We start from the raw sequence: 12,413 nt of genomic DNA on the forward strand, positions 1-12,413 counted from the left end.
AAGTTTCCTTCTCAGTAGTTTCCTCTTTCTTTTCTTCCCAGATTTGTTCCAATTTCAATAATGTCCAATATTTATACACAGAAACAAACACGTTTTAATGACATTGAAAACCATCTAGTTTGGATCACAGATACCTTTTCTTATTTTTACTCCTCACCTGACAAAGACCATCTATTTTCAAGACCACCTAATTATCAATCACATCCACTACTTCTTTGTCCTGATTTTCATGTAACACAGACTACCTGCACCGTATTCCTTTTCTTATGTAACTATACTGGACAGAGCAAGGATATTAGATAATGAAAAAGATGGACTCTAATCATTTCTAGCAAGTAAACAAGTTACACAAGTAAAATCATCAGCAAAACTTCAATTAAAGATACAGCAGTACAAATGTTCAATAATTTTCTGTTATAGGCACAATATGTAGCAATACATGATAGTCATTTAACAAAATGTCATCAGTCTACAGTATTAAATAATTACAATTATATGTTTGTTGCTGGCAAAGCTTAGCAATAACATATATTCCTTAAGGCATCATTTGTATGTCAAGAACAACTCACCTATGATGCTTCAGTAAACATGTGATTCTTCCACATTTAGTAAATTATTTGCTAAGAAATAAGAGCTTCCAAATCAGAATCAAGAATTTGTGACTTTGCTTTAGTTGGAAATATTATTTGTTTTGCAAGAAAAATGTTGGCAAATTTCTTTCTCAGATCTCTCAAGGTATTTGCTCAGAATTGTCTTGTGTTTCTTCCAGCATTTGCCATTTTCAGCATTTTGTTACAATGCGAATCAAAGACTTGTCCTAACATATCTCAGGACTGTTATGATCTTTTCTGAAACATTCATGAGGGAACAGATAGTCTGTGCAATTTTATGAACTATAAAGGAATGTTACTGGCTATAAAATGTAAGCCTATGAACACATGCATCACAAAGTGAACTCCCTTGCACTATGTAATGAAATGCATATATCATGCCAAAAAGATGTACACCATATAGTGGAAAGTAATGCATTATACAAACTTTCAATGTCAGAAATATCCTAGGACTACACAGTGAGATTAGTCATCCTGATATCACAGTGTCAAAAATAAGAACATTTTAATATTTTTTAAAAAATTGGGAAGGAATGTGGCAAATATTGAAGTTCATAATCAAACACTTTGACTTTGTAATTTCCTTCAGTGCTTGAAGAAGTAGAAATTTATGGATTTGCTAATCTTGTGGAGTCCTGTAGCTCAGTGGTTAGAGCACTCGCTTTGCAAGCGAGAGACCTGGGTTCAATTCCAGGCAGGGCAAAACCTTGGGCAAGTTTCCTTACTCCACACGCCTAATAATAATCCCTCCAAAACAAAACAATAATAAATTGGTCATTTTCAATCTACGACTGTTTGTGGGACATTGCTGTGCGCAATTGGCTGCTGCGTTCGCCCACAAATATACGGTCAATTCACTTTACAGTGTGTTCTGTGAAGCGCTTTGGGACGTCCTCCCGACGTGAAAAGCGCTATATGAAAGGCAAGGATTATTATTATTATTATTGTCATTTCAAAATAAGGCATACAAAATAATAACCCATAAAGATTTGTCCAAAGAGCTCAGATGCTAGCAGAATAGTTTCGAAAATGTCTTTATCTATAGAATGACCAATTTTCTTGATGATCAGGACACCAGGGAGAAATCTTAAGAATGACTATTTTTCTCATTATTTGATTATTTCTTTTTTTTGACATTCTTTTGCCAGGGAAGTAGAAAAGCAGGATATTCTCTATTTCATGTATTCTGGATTGCTGCTTGTGAATGAATATTTGTTTATTTGTTAATGAACCATTTAATTCAGCTGAGTTGCTCTTAGGCCACATCAACATATTTGCTATATTGAGTGGACAGAGTTGGATAAAGCAACACTTTGCAAAATTAATGAAGGAATTATTCACAAAATGTGTGAATGCGTCCTTGGTGTTGTTCAGTTTGGCACCAATATTTTTCTCTGTATTAGAAGGAAATTGGTATCAAATTGTTATCATGCTTTAATGGGGAAAGTTATTTTCTTGCTTAACTATAGCTACTAGGGAAAAATACATGTTTGATCTTAATAATAATAATAATAATCCTTACATTTGATATAGCGCTTTTCACGTCGGGAGGACGTCCCAAAGCGCTTCACAGAACACACTGTAAAGTGAATTGACTGTATATTTGTGGGCGAACGTGGCAGCCAATTGCGCACAGCAATGTCCAACAAGCAGTCATAGATTGAAAATAAACAATTTCTTTTTATTATTGTTTTAGGTTTTGGAGGGATTATTATTAGGCGTGTGGAGTAAGGAAACTTGCCCAAGATTTCACCCTGCCTGGAATTAACTGATCTTAATATTAAAAATATCAATTCAGGAACTGTGTGAATTTTCTTTTAACTTGATTTGTTTACTGGTTGTTCTTTCCGGTGGCTCCGAGATACTACCTCACGTGCGTGAAGGGTGCTTTATAAATGCAAGTTGTTGCTGTTGTTGTTGCCTTTGGTTACAAACATAGACTTTTTTTTAATAAATCCCTCTTAATAATAACTCAAGGGTTTTTAGTTTCCCTCCATTATCATTTGATGTGCATTCCACTGCCACTGGCACACTGGCACACTAAGGAATTCCATTGATATAATAGGAAAGAGAATTTTCTATAACTCTTTTATTTGAAAAGGTATAGCATTAGATGGGAGAAAAAATCATCTTACAAGGTTTTCTGGCTTTGTACATTCTGTACACTATCAGCAGCTCTTGTAATGTTGTTGATTTTATTTTCCGAATTGGAAGCTGACACTGAAAATCGAATGTTCTTCCCCTCTATTGATTAAATTTGGACACAATGTAAGCATCGAAAGGCACTACGGTCTGGTCTGACTAGGATCGGCTGCTCTTTTGCAGTTTATTCGTTTACTGTGATAGCACTTATTCTTTTCCATTACAAAATGAAATGGAAACATTTTATGCAATAGTACTCCTCTTCAGAACCTCCAGGTACACAGAAAAAACAATATCTTCCATACTCCAATGGATAGCTCTTCCTATGATCTGAATGTCTAAAATTTATTGGAGCCTTTTATTTCTATGCATGTTTAATGATTCCACAAAGTATTGATTAGTCAGATTATCATTAAATCAAGGTAGTCTTTACTGTTCAAGGTAAAAGTGTTCATACAAACTCTCTAATGTTTAAAAGAAATACTTATTTCTCTCTCAACAATTTTTAAGCTATTTTCTCCACTTTCTCTCCTGAATCTGTTTGAACCCATTTTTCCTTCAACTGGCAAGCACTGGACACACTTTGGTGCCTCGCTCAAGTAGTCCATTATGGAAGTGTCCTGGTAATGGAGATTGTGTAGGGAAGATAAACAACAACAACAAAAAAATGACATTAACGCACTGATAATTGGATTCAGGCACTTGCACTATGTTGTTATGTTTAAAACAGAGAAGAGAAGACACGGGAGAATATTATTGAAGTGTTCAAGGTTTTTAAGGGATGGATAAACCACCCCCTAATAATAATAATACTGATCATTGAATTTAATATTGTGCCTTTCATGTCTGGAGAACGTAAAAGTGCTTCATGGGATTCCCTGTAAAGTGTAGTAATGTGGATTTGGTTAGGCGCCACATGTTGGTAAAGCCCACATCTATGACCGTGTCACAAACTCGCAAATTATATAATGAGGATACATCGGTTAAAAGCTGAGAAGAGGGAACGGGGGCAGATGGTTATGAGATTAATACGTTATACATAGAGTGATGAATATGTGGATAGAATATTTATGGAGGTAAATGTGTTAGAAAATTCAAGAGGAAATTAAACAGCTATTAGGTGAGGAAATGAACTGGAGGGTATGAGTGCCAGAATAGAATTTTATAGTATTTTTACTTTGAGACAGATGGACTTTGAATTTTTTTCAGCAACTATATATTTTTATGTTCCTAATTCTATTTGATCATGATGGAGAGGTTAACCTTTGAAAACCTGGGTACAGTGTCTGCTGTCACAATATATTTGTGGGGTCCTGCAGCTCAGTGGTTAGAGCACTCGTCTCACAAGCCAGAGACCTGGGTTCTATTTCCGGCAGGGCGAAATGTTGGGCAAGTTTACTTACTCCACACACTTCTGTTTACTAACAGTAAATAAGTTGGTTGTTAGTCGATTGGCAGATCGCTTTTCCGGGGATAATAATCCCCCCCAAAAAAAATAATTTGGTCACTCAATCCAAGACGGTTTGTGGGACACTGATGTGTGCAATTGACTGCTGTGTTTTGCCCACAAATATGCAGTCAATTCACTTTACAGTATATTTTTTGAAGCGCTTTGAGACGATTAGAAGACGTGAAAGCGCTATATCAAATGCAAGGATTATTATTATTATATTATTATTTATGTACTTGTTCTATAAACAGTCAAAGCATCACAGAGCTATACATTTTAACTAAGCACAAAGTAACTCAAACATGGTGCAACAAGTTATTTTACTATCTCCATAGTATCTTCTGGTCTAATGAACAATTTGGTCACATAAGAATCTTAACTCTTTTCATTATAATGACAATCATAGCAACAACTTTGTTTATATAGTGCCCTTCACACAGAATAGAGTTCCTGAGTGCTGCACAGTAGTGGAACTTGATGCCAATCCTGTAGAGGTGGGAGGTGACCGTAGGTATGGTCGAAGAGGAAGGTGTTCAAGTGTGATCTAAAGACAATCAAGGACGGGAAAAGGCAGAGGAATTGAAGCAAAGAATTCCTTTGTTTGGGGCATAGTGGCTGAAGATGCAGCAGGTTGGATAGGTTGGGGAATGCTAGGACATGAAGTGATTTATATGTGAGTGTGAGGATCTTGATATCAATCCATTCTTCATTGAGAACTAGTAGAGCCTGGAAAGGACTGGGACAATGGGGTTATGGAGTTTGATGTGGGTGTAGATACAGACAATGGAGTTTTGAATTAATTGAATTTCATGAAAGTTGGAAGGAGGAGACTGGTGAGGAGGGGACTGGAAAAACTGAGACGGAAGGTGGCAAATGGATGGGTAAGGGTTTTGGCTGTGTTGGTTGTGAGGTACAATCGGTGGTAGACAGGTGAAACAATGGGGTCCTGATCAGGAAGGATAGTTGTAATCAAACATGATGCCTAGATTGTGCACAGCTTCAGGAAGTCTGAGGGATAGGCTGGAGAAATTCAGGAGGTCGGAACCACCAGTGAAGGGATGTGAATAGGAGCCAAAAAGGATGGCTTCCATGTTGTCAACATTCAGTTGGCGCTCATCTGGGCCTTGATGTGTGACAAGCAAGTGGGCAGAACAACAGTGGATCTGGGGTGGAGGAAGAAAAGTAGATTTGGGTGTCATCTGCATACATGGAGAAGTTGACCCCATGTCTGTGGATGATATCATCAAGAGCAGCAAGTCAATGAGAAAATGGAGAGTGGAGATTAAAGACTTAAAGTGCATCGTGGGTGACGCAGTGAGAGTGAGAGGAGAACCCGTTTGCATAGGCAAAATGATGGCATTGGTTCAAGTCAGTTCCAAACCAAGAAAGTGTGGTCCCACTAAATCTGCCATTAAAATCTTGCAAGAGAGCCCTACTAATGACTGGCACTGGAGATTTATTTTAGTTCAGAACTGTCTAAGGTCACTTTTTGAATAGATTTATTTATTAAATATTTTATGCTCTACATATTGTTTCAGACCGTCACCGTGCACTATTAAATAATTATTATTAAATAAGAACTCTGGGGAGCTTCTGATGGAACTTCAGTTGCGAGAGCAGATGTAAAATACATCTAGATGAAATTGCAGTTTAATTTTTTTCCAAAAATAGACCAAGTAATTTAAAACTCAATGGAATTCACTGGGCTGGGGTGTTGTTTGGCACTCATTGATGAAATGCTGGAATGTCCATTGAGAACACTTGGACCATCTGTCAGATGAACCTGAAGCAACTAATGGTGAAATCCAAACCATATTTGAAGCACCCAGTGTATTGAAGCCTGGATCAATTATTCATGAAGAAAAGTCATATCTGAGTATCGATGGGGATAATGAGAGAGAGAGAGAGAAAGAGAGAGAAAGAAAGAACTTCCATTTTATAGTTCCTTAAATATCAGAATCTCTCAACATGTTTTACAATCATTTTTATCAAGTATAGTGACTGATTTCTGTATGTAAGCAAAGCAACCACCAACAACAAAACAACATATTGTAATTTTTTATAATGTCTTTTGCATCAGGAGGACGTCACAAGGCATTGGTTCCCTATAAGTTTGTGGACAAAGTCCCCACAAACATTCATAAGATGAATAATAAACTAATCTGGGGATTGTTGACTAAAACATCAGGAGAAATTCACTTTTTGAAAACTATCTTTGGAATTTTAACAGCTACCTTCAGCTTCAGTCTTCAGCTTCTCAGCCCCCACCCTTCGGAACTCCATCCCACATTCCCTTCACCTTGCTCCCTCCCTTGTCTCCTTCAAGGCACATGTAATGACCCTCCACTTCAACTTCAGCCACCCTCCTACACTCCCTGTCCTCACCCTCCCTTATTCCCCCACCCACCCATTGCTCGGGTCCAAATCCCTGAATGTCCAGTGCCTTGGGACATTGTATTGTATTGTTCCATTCAATAATCTGCCCAGTTTAGTCACATGCTCAAAGATGTGTGTGTGTGATGTATTTCAAAGATATGATAACCCATCACTTCTGTTTGAGGCTCTTCTGAATCCATGCCTTATATATGAATATTGGAAGCATCTATAGAACAATTAAGGCCATTTGCTTAGAATTTTTGGACTGTAATTATTATATATGTATATTGCCACCTTGTAAAAATTGAAAGTAACTGAACCAATTTTCAAGCATACACTACGGTCTACAATCCTTGATGTTTGCCAACCTGCACTCAATACTTTCCAGAATTAGGTTTATCCAGGGGGAGAATACACACTCAATTCCAGATACAAGCAAATTTCCATGTGTAGGTAGCATATACATATATATATATATATGGCTTGGATACTCTTCAGGATAGCAAGGGTTTCTGCATGTGTCAGACAAACACAGCTGACCAGACAAACAATACTTGGACAGACTAATAAGTTTCTTCAAAATAGTAGCTGCAGTCTAATGTTTCTTCTATTCTTTTTGTAGGATTTTTGGAATTATTCAATTTGTGTCACACAGGTATACAAGGGGTGACATTCATCTTGTGGTCATTGAAACACTAGCAAGTAACAATAATAGTAGTCCCTGCATTTGATATAGCACCTTATCAAATATTCGAGATGTCCCAAAGTGCTTCATGTACTGCAATAACAACAATAATCAACCCCATGATACACCGAAGTATATGGCCTTCTTCTTTTCTGTATCTTCATTGCAATTGAGACCCATTAAATTGTCTCATCCTATCCCAAAGCCTCAGTCATCAGGCTTCACCCATTAAGAGCATAAATAATTATCTTGTGATTGTGCGGAATGAATTCAACAAATCTCCTGGGGTTCCTTTGTGGCATTTTACAATACATTCAATGACCATATATGTTATGAAATTATACAAATTTCACTGCATTATCATGTGATCATATTTTATAGAATGCTCAATAGTTTTTTTTACATTGACCTAAACTTATTGGCTAAATAATGATTGGAGGATACCATGTGGCACTGAGTGTGAAATAAGTTAACAGTTAAAAATCCCAGTGTTTCCATTGCCACCAGGCTGTCTAAGGGAGGGATAGAGCAGCCACAGGAGGGTTTCCATTCAATGGGAAAATTAATGGTAAAGTTAATTTAGCACATTCGTACGTACTTCTAAGCAGCCAATTTAAAAAAAACATTGGCTGCAACCCAAAAATAGGCTGCTTGTTACTCCATTGGTCAAACATGTGTTCTACACAAGAAACAAAACATAGCTTAAAACAAAAGTTTTAACAAAAGTTATTGCATGAGGTTTTCCCGTTTCCACAATTATCTCTAAGCCCCACAAAGATTTTGAATTTGTACAACTTTTTCCAATTATATAACAAATATTAGCTTTTAATTTACTGTTAACAAAGCTGGAAACTTGACTTCATTGAACTCCTCTAAGGGCAGTTGAAATTGTTTGCATGAAATACTTACAGCAATTTGGCTTGGCTCAATTGTTAGCAATCTCATCTCTGGATCAGAAGGCTGGGGGTTTAAGCCCCCCACCAGGAGTTGAGCTCATAGACCAGGCGCTGATACCCCAATGCAGTGCTGGAGGAATGCTATTTTGTCAAAGATCATTGGATCCTTGTTGCCTGTTCAGGTGCACATTTCAGATCCCATGACACTATTTGAAAAGAGAAAGGAGTTTCTCCTGGTGACCCATTAAAATGTCACAACCCCTTCATTCCCTCTGCTTGGTGGCACTGGCCTGCTCCATGTCCTCCGCCCTGCCTGCCCCGCCATTGATGATTGGGCCTTCAGTCTTTCTGTACCCACCCTCTGGAACTCCATTCTGGAGTTCTTCTGTCTCTCCCCCTCCCTTGCCTCCTTCAAGGTCCATCTCAAGACCTTCCTCTTGACTATACCTTTGGTCATCCTACCGTCTCCCCTCTCCCCTTGCCCTCCACCCCTCTTGACTCCAGCCCCCAGCTCGGGTGCAAACCCTTAACTGCCCTGCTCCTTGAGACGTCTTCCCAACACAAAAGCTATATACATTAGAATACATTAGAATATACAGCACAGAAACAAGACATTCAGCCCAACTGGTCTATGCCGGTGTTTATGCTCCACGTGAGCCTTCTCCTGACCTTCCTCAACTAAGCCATCAAACATAACCTATTCTTTTCTCCCTCATGTACCTATCTGGCTTTCCCTTAAATACATCTGTGCTATTTGCCTCAACAACTCCTTGTGGTAGCATGTTCCACATTCCCATTACTCTCTGCGTGAAGAAATTTCTTCTACCTTCCTTATTTGATCTATTATATTGATGGCCACTGGTTTTGGTCTCCCCCATAAGTGAAAACATCTTCCCTATGTCTACCCTATCAAAACCATTCATCATTTTAAAGACCTTACTCTCCTCTTTTCAAGAGAAAAGAGTCCAAGCATATTCAACCTTTCCTGTTAGGTATAACCTCTCAGTTCTGGGATCATCCTTGTGAATTTAATTTGCGTCCTCTTCAGTGCCTCGACATCCCTTCTATAATGTGGGGGCCAGAACTGCAGAAAGTGTTCTAATGTGGTCTAACCAAGGTTCTATAGACTTCTACTACAACTTCCCTGCTTTTCATTTCTATCCCTCCAGAAATGCATTTATTGTTGTTATTGGTGGTGATGATGGTGATGTCCTGGCCAACAATCCTTCAGAGAACAAACATGTCATTCAGCTCATAACTGTTTGCAAGACATTGCTATGTGTCCTGCTTGGCTGCCATATTCACCTAGAAATATAATCAGTTCACAGAAAAAAAACTACTGTTCAAAGCAGTGTAGTTCTAACTTCTTTGCAAAATTTATTTGGAGTATTTGGAATACTCATGGAGATTGTGTTCTTGATCTCTCCATGATGTGAACATCCTCTGTTGGAGAGGGAAGGTTTCTAACATATGGTGATTGCTGCTGCATTTCATTAGCACTGCAGCATGAAAGTAATTCAATATTTAATGGTGTTACGTTGGTGATAACACAGGGTAGAAATATTTCACTTGGGTCTGGGAACAGAATTTGAAAGAACATACTGAAAACTGACTTTGAAATTAAGCCTATATATATTCAGATTTTGTCAATTTTGTATACTGAAATGTTAAGCAAAAAATCATTTGGGGCCTAGTTAAAATTTTTCCACTTTTATACTTCACTAAACCATCACGACTGAGTTGAGCACAACAATGCTCAGAGTAATGGAGATTTTATTAACGGGGTGCCAAGCCAATATTTTTAAGCACTTTGTGACATCCATCTGATATGAAGAGTGCTCTATCGATGCAAATTTGTATTGTTATACTGTAACTTTAAAGTTTGCACCATTGGATTGGAATCAGAATGATGTATCAACTGCCTTTCCCATCCTGCTTCAGCGTCTTGGGATGTCCTCCTGATGTGATAGGCGCTATGCACCTATAATTTGTTGTTGTTGCTTCAGTTGGTAAACTGCCTATTACCTCTGAGTTGAATGTTTGTGAGTTCAGGATTTTTAACCTCATTGTGCAGGTTGGCACTTCAACGCATTACTCGGGGAAGCTATCCTTTGGCTAAGATGTTAAAGTAAACTCCTGTCTGCTGGTCCAGGGAGATGTTAGACATCCCATGGCACTATTTGAAAATAGAAGAGGTTCTTCTGGTGTCCTAGCTATCAATCTTCATATAAAATATTGTTTCTTTCATTTCATGGCCAACAATCCTCCAGAGAAAAAAAATTATCTCATGGCTGTTTATAAGACATTATTGTTTGTCCAAATGGCTGCCGCAGGACATTGCTATGTGTAAATTGGCTGCTCTGTGCACCTAAAAATGCATAGTCACTACCTTTTCCAAAAAAAACTGAATCATTTGAGATGTTGTCAATTGTAAATTGCGAATTGTTTAAACATAATAAATTGTTACTTCAGATGCAAGGATATGAATATGAGTGTAAAGCATATATTTATGCTCAGTCTAAAACTAATTGATTCAGTGAAACAGTATTAATAGGATTTTGTATAGATTGCAGAAATACAGAATCGGCCTACACAAATATTTCAAATACTCACAATTTATTCAAAGTATGCACCTTTCTTGCAAATGACCTCATACTGCCATGAATCTTATTAAGTGTTAACAGTACAAGAAATACAATGATAGAAATAATCAAGTAATAAAAAACACTAAGGTTAGCAACGTTACTGAGATTTATACCAGGATTGTCTTGTACACAAGGTCAAACCTAATAATCAAACCTTTTATTGCTCTCATATAACATCTCAGTGCATTCGTCATTGGGTTATTAAAACTAATTTATGGTTTGATGTGTGGTGATATCAATTGCCAAAATATTATACCTTCTCAGTTGAATATATTTCAGAAAAGTAACAATGATATTTCTCCCTAGTGAACTTTTATTAGTGATGATTGAGCAGAAATATTTGAAGAACCCCATGGTTATTCAGGAAATAGGTGCTTCTTCTGAATTAATCCTGTAATTATTCATCAATAAGGCAGATCTTCACTTTCATTACTGTTGAATTAAGCAGCCTGGTTCGTGTGCAAGGACAGTTGTACATCAGTATTTAATCAGTGTAAATAACAAGCGAGGATTTGCAAGCTTAATTCACTAATTCTGAATGACTAAAGGGCTCTCTGTGTCAGGAAGGATTTGGCAGAATCTTGAATACAAACTAAAGAGATGTGGCTCTTCAAGATGACTTATTAATGCTTATATTTTTTAAAAAAGCTTATCAAGAATGGTTCAACAATGTAAAGCAATGTGTTGATATTTTTATATTTCACATAGCTTTATCACAAAATTCACCTGCTATCCAATTTATTGTAATACATAAACAGGGTTATGCGGCTGGTGAATTGAGAAGAATGTTTCAATGCAAGAGAATGGGTTAGTATGTAACGATAAAAGGAAAAAATCGATTAGTATTTGTAATCGATAACAGTAAATTATCAAATTTTGCAATAGAAAAAAACTGAAAATGTCAGTAGATACAGTGAATGTTTCTATTCATAAAAATGTGTAGAAAGCTCTTTTCACTGACTTTCCAATTTAATAGTAACAATTTCACATTCAAAGCTTGAAATTCTTCAGTGCTGAGTGTGCAAATGAGATCTAGAGTCCATTGCAAACGAAAGCAACAAAAAGATTATTAATTTTTCCCATTTACTGCACTGAACAAAAATATATTTGCCAATAAGGCACCTCAGGCCTGAAATTTCACCAAGTCTTAAGTTCAATTTTGTCTTAAAATTTTAAGATCTTGTGGTACTGTTTTCCACAAAGTCTTAATTCAAAGTTGTTTTCTGTAGTTTTTAAAAGAAAGAATTATCGTCTAAACCTAAGACTGAATTGAAGAATTTTCAATCATTCTGTTTCAGAAGTGTTTAGCTCAAACTACATCCAGAGCAAAACAAGCATGTGATTTGTTTAATATGAGTATGTTTTTAATATAAGTTTTGTCACTTGGAGAAACAGATGTGCAGTCTCAGCCTATAGCAGATTGCAAGAATTGCCTGTAACAAATCATTCTGTGTGTTTACTTCAGTGCATTCTGACCTCCCAGAAGCCACTGATCGAATTTATCTCAGGAAATGGGTAATTTAATTTGTTCTTGCAAACGTATATACAGTGGAGTCCTGTAGCTCAGTGGTTAGAACACTCGCTTTGCAAGTGAGAGACCTGAGTTCA

Source organism: Callorhinchus milii, unplaced genomic scaffold, assembly GCF_018977255.1.
Source record: "Callorhinchus milii isolate IMCB2004 unplaced genomic scaffold, IMCB_Cmil_1.0 Scaffold2, whole genome shotgun sequence".
NCBI classification, from domain to species: domain Eukaryota; kingdom Metazoa; phylum Chordata; class Chondrichthyes; order Chimaeriformes; family Callorhinchidae; genus Callorhinchus; species Callorhinchus milii.